Genomic DNA, 18,375 nt, shown 5'->3' on the forward strand with positions numbered 1-18,375 from the left:
TGTTACTGTGTCTGGAGATCAGTAACACACCCCTTGCACTGTCAAAGTGCATCAAAGCAATGTATGGGTATGTATTTAAATATTAATTTCTTTTCTTTGTTTTTCTTTTTTTTTTTTTTTTTTTTTTGTATGTTTGTGCAGCACAGAGCAGCACGCAGCAATGAACATGTGCCAGACATCTAAAAATAGAAACTGGATACTTTTAATTATATATCCAAAGGTCAACTTTAAGCATAGCTGAGTGGGTATGTGCAGAGCGCCACGGTGCACAGTGGTGCTTAAACGTAGTGGATTAATATATGTAACAGTATAGCACTATTTCACATGGTCGTGTAACCAAATGGTTAGAGTATCAGCCTCATGTGCAGTAGTTGCAGGGTTTGAATACACAGACAACTTATTTTGTAAATACACATTATAAGACTTATTTTAAATCCCAATTACATTTTGTGTGATTTCACAGCCAGGTTATCAAATTTATCTTGGAAATACACATTTATGAGAAGTATTATTAAACCTTGACTGAATTGTGTATGAATACACAGAGAGGTCATTAAGAATTTATGTTGCAAATACACATTATGAGAAGTATGTTTAAACCCTTGATTGAATATAGTATGTATGGACAGACATGTTATTAAGCATTTAGTTTGCATATAGAGAATTATGAAATGTATTTTTAAATCCTGTTTTGCTGTGCTCAGCTAAGCTCCACTTAGCAGTGCTTAGCAATGCCCGTTTAAGCATTCTTCAGCCCAACTAATCTGGTTTGCGCACCACTAAGCATTGCCAGTTTAAGCAGTGCTCAGCTGAGATCAGTGTGTTTGTGAGGTGTTAAGCGAAGCACTGCATTTTTAAAACTTCCCCAATGGCAGTAAAAGGTGAGAAAACAGGCTTATTTAAGTGGAACAGGTGGGAATACAGCCATAACCTGTTGGAGTTTGAACTTGGCAGGAACTATGGCAGGAGTTGGAGAGGGTGCACGCTTCTGGGCATTCTGGAGTCCAGGGTCATGGTTGGACTGTGAAAGACTACGATGTCTGACTGCTACAGGGCCAGTTTCAGGGATCAGTCAGAGGCCTGGGACCAGCTGGCATGCAATCTCACCAGTGCAACTGATATCTCCTGCACAGGTGAGCAAGTGCATCATCATTGTGATGACCTGAAGAGTCATAAGGGGGAGATTTTGGCCACCTGTGTCCTAGATGCTCAGGATGTGAATGCCCCACAAGTTTCTAAGTACTGATTGCATTGTTTTACTAATATCTAATCTGAATGTGTGATAGACAGGTATGCATAATGGTGTGTTTCTCTCCCCACAGCTGCAGAGTAGAGAGCTCGCAACCTAGAAGCCCATACAGGGTGCCTGGCCAGGTTGCGCCATAAGTGTGGTGAGTACAGATGTATCTTGCAATCTATAGTCATATAGATAGGTTCATAGATTCATAGGTAGGTACTAGGCTATCGGCCCAAGGGCATACGTAAGCCTTGCCAACAAGGTTCCCTGGCTTACGCCACCCAAGAAAGTTATTTTCCTGTGATCCTCAGGGTGTATTTCCTATTTTCCATCCACTCATCAAGATTTTTTTTTTGAAGAGTGCTAATGAAGAACTTTGCTTGATATAGATGGGTAGCCTGTTCCAGAGTATGGGAAGTCTCTGGGACAGGAATATATCCTTCCAGCATGTTCTGTTTATTGTGGTGACAAGGTTTAGGTCCCAAGAGCGTGTAGATCGGTGGGATTGGGATTTCATTATGTGTAGCATGTCCAACAGCTCTGGGTTTGACATAGCTTTATATGACAGGCAGAGATCAGCTTGGAGTAGGCGATATGCTACAGAGTAAAGCTGGAGTTTTTTGAGATGGTCAGTGTAGGGCATTTGTTTGAGGCCAGTAATCCTCTGTGAGGTACTTCTGTGGCCTTTCCAGCTGCTGCAGATGTCTTGTGAGGTACATCCCAAAAGGGGCGTTGTACTCTATAATGGGTCTAATGAGTGTCGAGTAGAGAGGAACAATGACCTCTTTTTTCTTGGATGAGAACCTGTTTATGATGAGGTTTGCCACGTAGAAGGACTTCCTGACTACTGTGGCGATGTGACTATCAAAGGAGAGACTACTGTCCACCTAGGTCCCAAGGTCTCTTGTCACACATTCAGTGTTAAGTAGATTGCTGCCTATGTGGTAGTTCATGGGTACAGAGTTTTTACCAAAGGGATGACACTGCACTTTTTAGCATTGAGCTTGAGGCCATGGCTCTGACACCAGGCATCTGTCTCAGCAAGGCCTTCTGTAGGATGTCCACATCATTTGGGGACTTTGACTATGGCTTCTAGTTTGCATTCATCTGTGAACTTCATTAGCCAGAGGCCTTCTGTGTTAGCCTGTACTTCAGAGAAGTAGATACCAAACAGGAGGGGTCCCAGGACGGAACCCTGTGATACTCCACATGTCACTGCTTTGAGGTCAAATTTGGAGTCTGCAACTTTTACAGTGTAGGTTCTGTCAGTGAGCCAGTTGGCAACCCATCTTGTGACGTACGGATTTATACCTAGTTTAGTGAGTTTAGCTATAATTCCATAACAAGAAAGAGTAAGTTAGTAGCTGCCAGGTGGTATATTCAGTTTTGATTGTACTGCAATGAATGTGGTCATAGACCTGTGAGTAATGCCAGGTACAGTTCAATAAAGATGAAAGCCTGAAACCTGATAATGTTAAGGAAATAAAGTGTCTACTGCATTAATAATAAGGAAATAATGTTTCTACTGCATTAATTGTGGAATTACTGCTGTATTGCAACACCTGCATTGTATGAACTGTTCTTCAGTAAAGACTGGTAAAATATAGAAATCACTGCATGAAGTCAACCCTAATAAAGATGTGTTGTGCAATATGTGTGTATTTTGGGCTGTTGGTCGTGAAATTGAGTGTTACACCTACTGTGAACTAAAAACACAAAGAATACAACTAAATGACTGAAGGTTAGCTAATAAAGAAAGTGTTCTGCTAGTAGATGTGGAGCTGTACTACAAGATATAATGCATTATATTTGTTCTTCACTAAGATCTGAAGCAATAATAGGAATGCCCAAGGAATATTGTGTATATGAGGATTGTCTTGTGCTAACCATTGCATTTCAGCTGTATGCATTCCTGCTCTTAGGTACTCTGCTGCAGGCAAGTATGAAACTGTAATAGCTGTTGACTGCAAATACACCATCTGCAACTGTGTATGGATCAGGTAGCCAACCCAGCACTCCAATATGGTTTGTACACATCACAGATATTCCCACCCACTAGGAGTATATTGTCTACACCTGCATTCCATGCATAAATGCACAGTTCACCTACTATCTCTGTCATGCATGAATCTCATGCATGTGTGTTCAAGTATCACTGCAGTCTTGTATAACACTCTACCTCTATTAACAGGTCATATTTTGTTACCAGGTGAGCTCTCGGCACGTCAGTCAACCAATATGCAGCAGTAGCTCAGTTTGATAAATGGTAGGGCTGATGTACATTTTGTCACACACAGACCAGGGTAGGAATCCAGTGTCAAGTACTACTAAATATTATTGAAGCAGTTATTTATTGCTCACAAATGTTCTCCTCACAGGAATTACAGGTAAATAAATGGCTGTAGTATCCATTAGAATGGGTTAATAATTTGTGTGTTCAGATGTACCAGAGTGTTAACAGCATTGCTCAGCAATATGATAAGACGTCAGAAAATAAAGGCAACAAGTACAATACTAATAAAAGTTAGTACAATAAATAAAAAGTGTAGTCTTGGTATGGCTGTATGCTTGGTATGTCTGTGAATGTCTGCTGATAGTCTCACCCCATGCCTGCCAAGGATGGCTTGATAGTCGTAAAGTCTCTGTACTGTGCACAATACATCTCTCTCAAGTGTCACACTGTCATGGACTGTAATCACTGTTGCCTAATCCCTCAGTCACAGAGCTATCATCAGCATGATTTATGTCAATAGCACAGTCACACTACATCAGTCCACAGTACACCTTGGTAGTCATATCTGTACCCCTGACATGTAATAGTCCCCTGTAATCGTGTACCTGTAGGTGTTACAGCTTGGCCCATACTGTCCCATGCAGGTAGCTTGAGAGGTATGTTTGTATGTGCTATAGAAGCTATAAGGTACTTGTATACATAAAGTAAGGGCAGACCTGTAGAGTATATAAGAGTACTGTTGCAAACAATATAGCCTATATTGGTATTAATGGACTGTATTTCTGTCTTCACCCCACCCCTTATCTGCATCATAATTTATTATTGTTATACATTGGTTATGGTTTACTATTAACATATGTTATTCTCAAAATGTTATGTTGAGCCTTGTGTTTTTTTATTATGTAGTACAATGGCTACATACTGACATACCTTGTTGAATTACCAATGTTGTTGGCCTTATGCCATAACAGTTACTGGCATGCTGTTACTATACTGACTGTTATCTCACTTGTGTTCCATATGTTATGTAGTGTGATGTTACTGGGTTATTTGCAATATTCTTGCATGCTGTTTTAACTAACTAAATGTTTTGTTCATTACTAACCTATACACTTTGAAATACATCAACACCATAGCTCAACTGGGTAGGTCGGGTCCTGGCAATTCGCCTACCCATGTCAGCTGGCCCTGGCACCAGGTCCCAGCACATCTGGACCCAACCCTGTGCTACCTCCTCTGATGGCCCTGCACCACCTACAGGTGGAACCGCCTCAGGGGACAGGGCTCATCCCCCCGGGAGCAGGGGTGGAGGGGGGTTGTACCCAGCAACAGCTACCGGTGATGGTGCACAGGATTGTGCATTGTGGCTACAACGATCACCTGGACTGGACTGAAGGCAGACTGGCCAACCTGGAGGTGCAAGGTGGCCCTGGCACCCAGACCTAGCACAGCCACCTTTGGGGCAGTGAAGGAGCAGTGTTGACTGCCCATGGGTGGGGAGCTCAGTCTCACTGCTGCCTTCTGGGGGCACATGGCTCTCTGATTCCACAACACCCTCCCTGTCCAAGGTGTTTACCCCCCTCATGTGTCACACACCGCCTCTGTATGCTGTCTTGTCTATTTGCAAATGCAACCTTTCCTATCCCATTTACCTCCCCACACGTACCTATATCCCTCCCCCAACATTCCACTCTCTCCTTAAAAAATTGCATCTGTCCCACAAAAAAAAAATATTGCCCATGCATAGCACTTCATTTTGCACCAGTGTCAACTGGACACATGTAATCATTACGTGAATTAATCTACACAGGTTATGTTGCCCTCAGAGACTCCAAATTCCAAATTCTCTACAACCTGACAGCTGTTGCTGTACAAGAAATGGAGAGCTATGGTCCTTTCCTACACCCTTCCTGCACATCCCTACCTGCCTTTTGGTATGTTTTCCCCCGCTTGCCCCTATTTCACCACTTTACTATCACCCCTATTTTCTTTTCTTTTTTTAAAATGAGCACGGGATTAAGCAAAGCTAAGTGGTGTGCCGCACAAACCCACGTAAACCACTTAAAAGTGCCTTAGTCTCCTTCTATGTTTCTGACCCTGTTAGGCACATCTGCAAAATAACCACCCCTGCCAAGTCTGAAACCCAGACCCCTGTCAACTACAGCATAGTGCATTAACCCATTTGGTCACTCAGCTCTGAAGTAAAATAGGTGTTTCCATAAACATATCCTGATTGCCAATGACACACAGCTTGTGCATATAATGGGAAAATTCGCAGTGTACTTGGGACTGTGATGCAGACACCAAACCAGTACACAGCCAAATAAATAATGATGGGTGTACGTGAGGCCTGGGATAGCAGGCATAGCTGTCAGACTGTTGCAGAATGTCCACAGTAGTGCCACCTACTTTTGTCACATTTGTCACATAATCTTTTCTTTGCACAAAAGTACTGACAAGTCAGTGCAGATTGAGGTTAAAAAGTCATGACAGACAGTTTAGTGTCACATCATACCCATCCGAGCACACATGCTAATTGGAATCTAGTGTAACAGACTGTATGCATGCACATATATCTTGCAAATACACCTGCTGCAATATTGACTCAGTAGCTCAGTCTGTTAAATCCCTAGCATGCTGTACATTTTGCCACCCACAGTCCTGGGTTCAAATCCACTGTGTTGCACTTCACTTACATGCTTGTGAATACAATAAATAATGACTGAGTTCTGCAATTTTAACCAAAACAGGCTGCTGCTACTGCATTCACTGCTACCCATGTTAGCACATCAAAAGCCTGTAGGTAGGGACATACTGCACAAATATGTATAGGCTACCTATATGTCGCTTAACACTCTCCAATTGGCACTGTTACATAACATATGTACCTTAAGCACATGCCTCACCTGGACTGTTATGGGTACCCTCACCCTGGCTCTGCTGTAACAACAGAGCTGACACTGCTCCCTCACTGACACATACTGCTTGCTGTCCTTCAATGTCTTCATACTCCCCAGTATGAGTCCTGAGCAAAAAGCAGCAGCTGCAGCCTGCAAAATATGCAGCAGTATGTTCAGCTACCCGCTACAGACCTACCATACCTCACAACCCCCTAGAACAAGGAATCCACACTACACCCATACATGAAGGGGTGGGGGGCAAAGGTCAAGTGACAGGGGCACGTGTCACAGTCTACCCCTACAAACATGCACAACTGATTGACCAGCATCTACTGCAGCAGTATGCATATTCTGATGTGTATGATGTATGACACTCACATCTGTCTTCCCCCTTACTGACCTCAACCCACATTGCTTAACACTGAACTGCCACATAATCAGAAAGTCATTTTACAATGGCCAAACATAACATGCAAAACTGTGGGCATACCACATAAATCCCAACAGTGGACAGTATTCGTACCTACCCTCTGCGATGCTGTAGTCTCCACACCTCAGCAATGTCCTTCTCAAAGTCTAGGAAATGGGCCAAGGCCTACATGAAGGCCTTAAATATTGCACTGTTGTGCCATGTCATTGGCTAATGAAAGTGCAACTCAACTTTTCTGGATGCAATTAGCAAGTCTGAGCCACAGATTGGTGCACAGGCAATCACCTGTTATTGAGCATTACCTACAAAAGGCAAGCAGCTGCCTATGGTAAACAGGTCTGTAACTTACTTTACCAAGCCAGACTGTGATTTCAGAAGCATTTTTTCTTCAGGATTTCTGCACAAAAGGATTATACAATCTGACAGGTATGTAATACAAGTCCCCATCTAATGGGACGGAGATGGGAGGATGCAGTTATGGGAATAGGGATTACAACAGTAGGCCTCTAGTACATCTCTGGAAATGACATGTTGCTGATAGTCTGCTGTCCAAAAGCTACAGACATGCCTTTCAACTGTGCCTGCTGTGACTTAAATCACAGATGTGACCCTCGCTCACCCCTTCCTACAACTGTTGGCTCTTGTACGAATGCCACTGGATTGTGTGTTAGACATAGTGACAGTGAGTAATGGTGGACACAGATGGCATATCCCATGATGTACTGTCATTCAGCTCCTCTCAGTCTGTGAATGTCACACAGGAATAGTTCAGACATTGTACCGGTGTCCCTGACTGACCCTGATGTACTCTGGCTGGGTAACTGTTTTGTCGACATTTGTATCTCATTGCTTGACAGCTATGGCTACCATACCTGGCAACCCCATACAGCATGACTGCAGGTCATATCCATTAGTAGTGGGGGGGACAGGCCCAACCTCAGCGACAGAGTTTACATATTGATCATAAAAGTAAGGGTATGAATACAGTAACAGATATTACTGCAGCATAAATGTTTTCTGAGGGTTCTGCTGTGTGACAGCCAGATTCTTTACATTCTGAGAACAATCAACAATTATTGTCCAACTGTTTGCCAGACATCCACATGTTTCTGGCAAAGGGACCACATGTATCAGGCACACATACACATTCCATAAACAGCTGTCTACTGGAGAAGTTGGATACCTACAGGGAAGATACCCTACAGCACATTTGCATTGCTGCCTGTCATTGTGGCACACAGATGTTGCTGTACTATTCCCTGTATACTCATAATAACACACCTATTTGTCAAACAGTGGCTGTCTGACAAGGTACTGGGATGCTGGCCATAGTGGACATAACACAGTAGATGGCATTGATGGGAGTGTAGACATTCAGCACACTCCATCACGGCACACAGGGACATAACCAGTATTGCTACTTTGTTGCTGATAGCCACATACATACTGTGTTGATAGATGGTGCGGGGTATGACAAGGGAGCCAGAAGTGCATTGTGCAGGCCAATTTGAATGTGCAGGGTGTGTACATAGTGGCGAGCAATGTATGTGGTCCTGTGATGTGTTCCCTTAGTCTTGACTTTCAGAAAGGATGTATAGACAGAGCTGCCACTGTTGGAGGGCCTGTAGCAGTAGAACTACTATCAGCCACAGAGGAATTTCTGGTGAACCTGGGATCAACTACCAGCTCCCAAGCATCCATCACCCATACATCATGGAGGTGGGTGCCACAGTATCCACAGTAGAGGAGCATCCAGGTAGGTCTCCTGTGTTCATTATTGTAATACTGTATCAGTCATTGTGGCAGCCCCTGCATACAAGTACATGGATGTCAGGTCAAGCTGCATTGGGGGGGGAGTTGTTTGTAATGCACACTTGTGCACACATACTCAGAATGTCAGCAATGTAGGCAGTATCACAGTACCTACTGTACATGTTGCTATACGCACATATTATCCTGTAACAATGCTGCATTTGTTATTGCTGACAATACCTCTCCCTTACATTTCCTTAGGTACGTCAGGTGTGGCTGGAGTCCAATGTTCTGTACCCAGTGAGTGTGATACTGATTTTGTATGGATCATATATACCCTAAGAATGTTAAGGGCTAACATTTTGCTGAGTGCACAACTGATATACTTAGCCAGAGTACACTACTTGTATGTTAATTCTCAGAGGGGTTAACGGAAGTGCATTGAATCGGTAATCACAGTAGTATATGTGTAGGAGCTGTAACATATTTGCATGTATTTTTGTGAAGGTCCATGCAGTGTGCTATACAGGGGGCAATAGTATGCTGAAGACAGGTGCAGTGTGTTTTAGGTGTAGGTCTGTCACATACACTGACATATCACTTATCTCACAGGTGTATAGTAGTGACAACATTAACCAGATGTAGATGCAGTGCATGTGGTTTAAATGGCCTGTCTTGTCTGTGTATGTTGTATTCTGCATGTGTGTTGTGCATATTTCAGACATAAGATATGGTATGCGTAATGCAGTTGTGGCACCTCACCTGCATATGTGTGTGTGTGTGTGTGTGTGTGTGTGTGTGTGTGTGTGTGTGTGTGTGTGTGTATCACCATACATAATAGTGCAGGTAGTAATATACTTATTTTGTATTCCTCCTCACAGGTGACCGTAGGTGTTGGAGTTTGTCCCCCTCACAACCTGATGTCAGTGTCTCATCAGACTTTGATGATGGTGGTGGCCATAGTGAAGCACAGGTGGGGTTGTTGGGGGCTGAATCTGTCCCATAGGTTGACATCCCACTTCCTCCCCCTTTGTACCCGCACACAGTCAGTATGCCAATATATACACAGTCCTCTGTGGCCACAGACATCAGACAGTGTTGTGGTGGCATGGAACAGGAGAGTGTGGTGACAATGGCATCAGTGAGTGTAGACAGTGGCCATAGCCAGAGAGTTAGCAAAGTCCCACACAGGCAGATTGACGGGGTGCTCGAAGGAGGCCTGCTGCCCATCCACCACCTGTCACAGGTGTCACATCATGAGTCACCTGATGCATGTTTTGCTCTATCATCGAGGCCCAAGCACGTTCCGAATGCAACACCAGATGGATGCTCAGGATCATGGATCCATCACTATTTGACATCTGTTACTCCGTCCACCACATTGGTGATGCCATGCATCATTTCTCTGATGTAGTGGACAGATGGTGGGGTGAGACAATGTTAGTCCTTGACCGCACATTGTGCTAGATCATGTGGTGGGAGTAGGGCATCAGACACATGGCCGTAGGTCAGCAACAACATCTGCTGAGAGTCCACATGGCATTGCACACTCACTCTTCCATAGTGGCAGTATCTCCAGCACTACAGAAGGGAGGGTGATGTCCACACCACAACATGCCAGGCCATGGGCACATGGTCCTGGATTGTCCCATGAGGGACATGGGCCCAGCAGACACCATTCACCATCAGTAATTAGTACTGCATCTGACCTTGGACATGGTGGTGCCAGTGCCACTCCTGGCAGAGCCAATTCCTGTGTTCATGGCCAGAGATGGTAAGCTGCACATTCTGCCATGTATGGCCCACAGCTGTCCAACATACCCACGTGCAGAGCTAGCACATGTCTTGACTGTGTACTTGCACACACTCCTACATCACTGTCACATACAGGTCACCAACAGACACACATGATACCTCTCCATGGCCCAGCTGACCAGCATCCCTTCCTGACTCCCACACACGATGTCAACTGTTTGGCACAGCCTAGGCCTCTGGTACCCCCACACCACACCCTGTGCATGTGATACCTGTGCCATATCCCTGCGATCTATACCATCGATGCAAGGACATGCAAATATGTGTCTGATGCACAAAGGGTGACTATAGTACATTACGACATGTTGTAGTGCAGTTGTGTAATGCCATGACAGGTGCTGTATGCTGGGGTGTGTCATGGGTACACTTGAAAGTGTTTGTACCATTGTTGCATGATGTTAGATTGGCAGTGGTATTGCAGACTTACAGGTGTCTCTCAGAACTTTGTATGTTTCTGTTGCAGAGGTCTGAATGGCTACACTGTGGAGACTTGGTGGCAGCACAGCAGCTCAGGATGGCATGGTTGCAAAGTGGAAATATAAAAGCAGCAAGGAATGGCTGTATATTTGCATGGTTACCTAGGTGCATATTTGTAGAACAGTGTGTCAGGGGCAATGGGGGCAGACAGCGTAATCCTGCATGCATACCCCATGACAATGCATCCTACCTTTGATACTTGTCACCTGGGTTTTCCGTGCCTACAAATGTAGGTGGTGGCAGATAGCATTTATGCCTAGTTAGATGTGGGCTATTTAGGCCAGCAGCCACTCACAGGGCCTTAAAATGTATATCCATTGCAGACACATAGCCAAGACAGACACACTGCTGCAAAGGGATAGATTTACACACACACAGTTGCCCTTTATGAAATTAGAGCCCCTACCTACCTAGTAGTATATACTATAGTACTAAGTACTTATCACATGAGCCACAGAGCTTATGTGTTCTGAGAGTGTCTGCTGGTGTTAAGGTGGATGACATCAGCAGACCCTGTAAAGGAGGATAATGGGGGGTTGACAGGGCCTTAAAATGTGTAAGCTTTGCATTTACATAGGCAAGACAGACACACTGCTGCAAAGGGATAGATTTACACACACACAATTGCCCTTTTAAGATTAGAACCACTACCTATCTAGTAGTATATACTATAGTACTACGTACTTATCGCATGTGCCACAGAGCTTAAGTGTTCTGACAGTGTCTGCCACTGCTGTAAAGGTGGATGACATCAGCAGCTGTTGACAGGGAGGCCACTGTTGTGGAGGACGCTAGTCAGAGGGACATGAAATGACTGGCCATTACAGAGACATAGGCCTGATAGGCATGTCTGTCCTGCTGTATGGGAAAATATGTACATATACATACACAAACACAAACACACGGTGGGTGATGTGAAATTAGACCCCCTGCCTACCCACTATTACACACTACAGCTCAGCGCCACGGGTTACATTTGGTGTACAAGTGGCTGCAGCACTACATCACTCTACACCTTTATGTGGCTGTATGTATGTGTGTGTATATATATATATATATATATATATATATATATATATATATATATATATATATATACACACACACACATATGTTACCTCTCTCTCTCTCTCTCTCTATATATATATATTTATATATATATATATATATATATATAAATATATAGATACACACACACACACAGATAGATAGATAGATAGATAGATAGATAGATAGATAGGTATGTGCCACATACTGATAGATAAGGGTAATCATGTCTGAGGGGGATAGGGAGAGACTGATACATATACATACCTGTCTGTATGGGAACACTTCACATAATCGAATTACTGAAATCTCGAATTTCATATGGTCGAGACTATATGATCGAGATTTCAGTAAATTGAATATGTGTAGTGTTTAAAAATAAGAGTTTACTTACCTTAATACACTGCGTGCACACAGAGGCAAGGATTCTTGTACGCTCTGTGTGTATGTAATGTTTTATTTTTTTTGCAGTGTTGACAGGAAATGAGAAATCTCCCGTTTTGCGCTCAAGATACAGCAAGATGGGAGATTTCCCATTTCCCCAGTGTAGCCCGACCTTGGAGTTGTTATATTTAAGTAGGGGGTGGGGCACAGCCCTCACATGGGGTGCAGGGGCTTGAAGTTTGTCTTTTTTTTTTTTTTTTTTTGGTTTCGCTTCAGAAGTTCGAGTTTACAAAACTCGATCTTTTGGTTTCGGTTTTTTGCAGTTCGAGATTTTGTAAATTTGAGCTTCTGAAGTGAATCCGTCTGTATGCACACTGATATATTCACATCTCAGTTCTTTAGGCAGATGAGCCATCAGACATGGGCCGAAATTAGCTAAGAGTAGGAGCATGCCCAGTGTCACCATCAGTACTTACAAGGTGACTGCAGGTCAGACCTTCCTGTACTGCAGTCCAGGATTTTGTGTGCTACAGCCAGTTAATTGCTGCACCTGATTCAACAGTCCAGCACCTCCCTGATATTATGTCCAAGGGATTTCTTGGCTGTGTGTTGCACATAATATCTGAGTAATACCCAGTCTGTGTACAGATCGTAATTGACTGTACAGGGTTTTGCATCATATGTCTGGTATGTTTTACATAGCATTGTGATTTTCTGGTACATCAGTGGAAAATCATTATAGATTGATGTTAGGAACTGATGACAGACAGTTGTTTTACTGACTCCATACACAGCAGGGAACCCATGCTACTGGATGACCTGTTATTCTCTGCTTTGTCTACATTTGTGTGGCCACTAGTTAATCCTTCTCCTTATATGTGGGCCTTTGTCCCACTCCTGTTCATGGCTTTGTCCATATTTCCTGCTATAAGTAGTTGTAGGTATGCTGTGACTAGGGTACATGATGTAACACCACACACAGTGTTACAGACTTCACACATCTGACTGTACATGTTTTGCAGGATCTCCAGCATTCCACCCTATATGTCTGCTCTGTTCCTCAGACAGTTGTGTTTTTTTTGGTAATATACAACTACATGGTGCCCACTGACTTGTTATAGTTACTGACAAAGTTATGTGATGGCCTGTACAGCCTGCTGCTACTCTGACTTATTACAACCTGCTGTTATACTAGCCACCTTCTAGGTTACTCAACACATAAAGCATCAGAGACCATACAGGTGCAACTAACCATAGGCAAAACTGCTATACAACTGGTAGCATGTTACAGACCACCCTCCCAGTCTCAAGAACCCCACTCAGCCTTCCTGAAGACATTGGAGGATATGAATGTATCATAAAATACCATCATACTGGGAGACTTCAACTACCCAAACATAGATTGGTTACATTATTCTAGCCCTAATACCCTAGCCCAAAGGTTCCTGGAATTCATAAATTCAAATGCACTGGAACAACTAGTCACCTCTCCCACTAGGGGAGATAATATACTAGACCTGATCATTACAAACATGGGGACAAAATGCTCCACACCGGAAGTATACCCCTCACTAGTGAGATCTGACCACAAACTAATCACCCTGGATATACATATCCCACCTCCACCCCAGCACAAAAGACCACAGTGAAAAACTTCTCAAAAGCAGACTTCACTCTTCTTAAGATTGAGATGGTATCCTTTAAGCCCACTGTGCCAGTGGATACCACATCCCACAATGCCGAATCCTTCACAAATGCTTTCTATGGACATCTCCAAGAATGCATGGATCATGCAATCCCAAACAAATCCAAGTCCCTCTCCACCAAATGTAAGCGTCCTGTCTGGTGGACCTCAGCCATAAACAAATTGTATAACAAAAGAAGGAAGCTACTGCACGTCAGAGCGAAATCCCATGAAGGGAAGACATCTCTGATCAACATTAGCAGAAAACTACGTTCTCTCATAAAAACATCCAAGGCAAACTTTGAGAGAAAAATCGCTAAGGACACTAAAGATAACCACAAAGCCTTAAAGCCTTCATCAGCTATGTTAGAAACCTGGGCGGAAACCCTCAGATATGCTCAGAGTTGGTTCACAACAACAAAAAATACACTGAACACACAGATATTGCTAACATTCTGGCTGACAGGTTCAGTGCAAATTTCTCGCCTCTTTTACCCCCAAAAGAAGAAATACTTATCCCAGCTGAATGTAATCTCCCTGTCATCTCAGATGTCCAAGTGAGAACCGCCCTAAACAAAGCAAAAAACACAGCATCAATGGGACCTGACGGTATCCTGGGGAGCGTGTTACGTGAACTCCAAGAGGAGCTAAACCCACACATAAAAATGCTATTTAACCTTAGCCTTACTTCAGGATATGTACCTGAACACTGGCGTACAGCAACAGTGGTCCCACTCCACAAGGGGGGGTGCCTCTACAGACCCTGAAACTACGCCCCATAAGCTTAACTAGCCTGGTCTGCAAAGCTATGGAAAGAATCATTATGGAACTCATAAACAGAGACATAGGGGACCTACAGACACTTGACCCCACCCAGTTTGGCTTTGTAAAGGGCAGATCCTGCCTTTTAAACCTGGTTGACTTTTTCAAAACAGTCACTAGAGCCATTGATGAGGGCAAAGCAGTCCATACAGCATACCTGGACTTGGCTAAGGCCTTCAACACAATACCCCACTCAGGCATCATAGATAAGCTAAACAGCTTAAAAGTAAACCCTTATGTCACTAGATGGGTTGCAAACTGGCTAAAGGACAGAACCCATAAAGTTAAAATCGCTGGAGCAATGTCAGACTCAAAGCCAGTCACAAGTGGTGTCCCACAAGGATCTGTCCTGGGACCCCTCTTGTTCGACATTTATTTCTCAGATGTTAAAGCAAACATGGGAGGGCTGTGGCTGACAAAGTTCGCAGATGACTGCAAACTAGGCTCCATAGTCGATACACCAGCAGACACACACATCCTACAAAAAGGCCTCACTGAAACGGACAACTGGTGCCGTAGTCACGGCCTTAAACTAAATGCCAAAAAATGTATAGTTATCCCTTTGGAAAAACAAAGTACCCACAAATTATCACATAGACAGCAACCCACTGAGTACGGAAAAAGTAATCAGAGACCTAGGGACCCAAGTAGACAGCGACCTCTCATTTGACACCCACGTTGCCAAAGTGGTTAAAAAAACATTCTACCTTGCACACCTCATCATGAAGGGATTCACATCCAGATCCAAGGATGTCATTGTACCTCTATATTCCTCCCTCATCAGACCCATGATTGAGTACAATGCCCCATTTGGTATGTACCTCACCCGGCACTTGCAACAGCTGGAGAGACCACAAAAGTACCTCACCAAAAGGATCAAGGGTCTCCAACATATGTCTTATTCCGCCAGACTAAAGAAACTTCAGCTCTATTCAGTAGCATACCACCTGCTCAGAGGTGATCTCTGCCTGACATACAAGGCCATGTCCAATCAGGATCTGATGGACATGCTCCACCTCAAAAAATCCAAATCCATCAGGACCACGAGAGCTAAAGACTTAAACCTCAGCACAAGTATGAATAGGACATGCTGGAGGGATAGATTCATAACCCAGAGGCTTCCCATGCTTTGGAACAGGATCCCAGTTCGTATTAGGCAGAGCCCCTCACTGACTCTCTTCAAGAGAAATCTTGATGAGTGGATGGGAGATCGTAAGTTTACCCCAGGGGTCACATCTGTGTCACTGCTAGACAGGGGCACAGTAAACTAATTCTATTATATAAGGGGACCTTCATTGTGTCACTACTAGACAGAGGCACAGTATTCTAGATTTATTCTGTACATTTTTGTACCATTTCATGGGGTGGCAAAAGCCACATCACTATGGCTAGGCTTACAAATGCCCCAGGGCAGATAGCCTAGTACTATACTATGAAACTATGTATAATGTCCATAGCTGTGGTTCCCATCCCTCCATTGTCTTTGGCATTGTCCAGCTTTCTTGCAGTAACAAATAGTAACATATTGACAGTCTGTGGGACTCCTACCATAGGAGTACCTCATATGCAAAACTGTAGGTGCAGCCAGCTTCGAACCATGAACACCATCAACCATACAAATGTACTTAGCCCACTAAGCTACACCAGCCACCAGAAAGTGAAGTTTAGTTCCTCCCACTATCAACAGCAGACAGACATAAATTTGACCCGTGCATATTGAGGAAATAGGACATGTCACCAGGTTATTTGGGACAGCCCTGAGATTGTGTGGTCTGCTGCTCTAACTGTGCTAACATACTGTTACTGCAGTTGTATGGGAACATGGCTATGTTGGGGGTAGGGGACTCTAGCATTCACAGTCATGCACTTGTCCAGTGACCCAACTCTTTGGAAATTCCCTCTCATAGTGCACTGGGTTTTGCTGCCTTGTAGCCTACTGCATATTACGGGGCAGCCAGTATTGGACAGAGAGTTCCTGTTGTCCCACATAGCTGTTAGTCCTCTGCAGGTAGCCCAGTAGCCCACTCTATTCCCTTGCATACATGTAGCAGGTCCATACCTATGCTACCATAGTCTAGTACCCCATAAATTTGTTGTAAAGAAGAGTGACTTACCATGTGACTGCAGCAGTTGAAATAACAGTGCTTCAGGGCTGACTCTGAAGCACACTGTACACGGCCAATACATGGTAAGGTACAGGTTGTGTGGTGTGGCTGGCATCCTTTTTAATATGTATGTAAGTCGGAGTGAGGTGCCAGTCCCTCGGACCCCAGGTTGTCAGTGCATGTGCTTTGGGTTGCCTCTTTGCCAAGGCCAGGGCATACTGGGCACTTCTACATCTGCCTACAGGGACAGGCTCAGGGGGCTCCTCTTCCAAGTCCCCCTGTGTGTCCCTTCCCTGTGATGATCCTGCCACAGTTGTTTACACAAGATCATACTGTGTAGCATGACACATACTGTGAGTGTCTATGCACATGTGGCTGGAGAGTACTGCAGGGCTCCACCAGCTATGTCGAGGCAGCGGAACTGTGACCTGAGCAGCTCAAACACATGCTCTGTGATGTTCCCAGTTTATGCATATGCCTCATTATGGCATTCTTCGGTAGGTGTGTGTGCATTTCTGATGGGTGTCATCATCCATGGTTCCAGTGCATAGCCAGTATTTCCCAGTAGATAGTCTTACACGATGTCCCCCTGGCAAACATCTGGTACAGCTGTGATGCTTGCCAGATATGGCAGTCATGATAACTGCCAGGGCTGCCAGCACACATACTCATGATAATGCCCTGGGCATTGCACACAACCTGGCAGTTGATGGAGTGATGCCCCTTGCCATTGACGTAGACTCTACCCTCTTCACCAGGCAGTGCTTTTATGTGCACGAGTGCAGTCTATGGCATCCAGTACCTCGGTAGTGTGCTACACGGTGGAAGAGACACATACTGTTGGCCCGCTCCTTAGGGGTGTGGGGTAAATAAATGTGCTCACTGGTGTGTATTTGCATGGCACCCAGGAATTGGTGGAGTACCCTGGATGCAGATGCCTGTGAGACCCCCATCATGTGCCCAGTTGGTATTTGAAAAGTACCTGTAGCTAGTATTTTAAGGGCTACTCATACCTTTGTTTCCACTGGGATGGGTTCCCCTCTGTTGGCTCTGGGTCTGAGTTGAAGGCGGCAAAGCTCAGTGAGTTCTTATAGTATGTCCCTGTCCACCCTGTAGCAATCTCCAGTCCATGCTTCTGGAAGGTTACCCTGGGCCTGAACACTCTTCTCCTTCTCAGTCTAGGCCTATTGTCAGCACCAGCATCAGCACTGACCTCAGCCTCTAGCACATACAGATGTAGCAGAGCAGCAGCAGCCCCCAGCATTCTGTCAGTTAAAATTACCAAGTCTGTACTCCAGTGTTGCAGAGTATGGGTGAAAAATCAGATTGTAGAGTGTATGCATACTTTATAGTGGTGTGCTGCAGATGCAGCCTGTGTGATTGGCTGACTATGATGCATTCCACCTGCCAGGTATATCATTGAGGGGTTTGAATGGCCCAATGTTAGTGGAACAGGCCTTGTCAGTCATTTAGACATGATTGGCTTTCT

This window comes from Protopterus annectens, chromosome 2.part1 (genome assembly GCF_019279795.1).
Source record: "Protopterus annectens isolate FY-2018-M chromosome 2.part1, PAN1.0, whole genome shotgun sequence".
Classification (NCBI taxonomy): Eukaryota; Metazoa; Chordata; order Ceratodontiformes; family Protopteridae; genus Protopterus; species Protopterus annectens.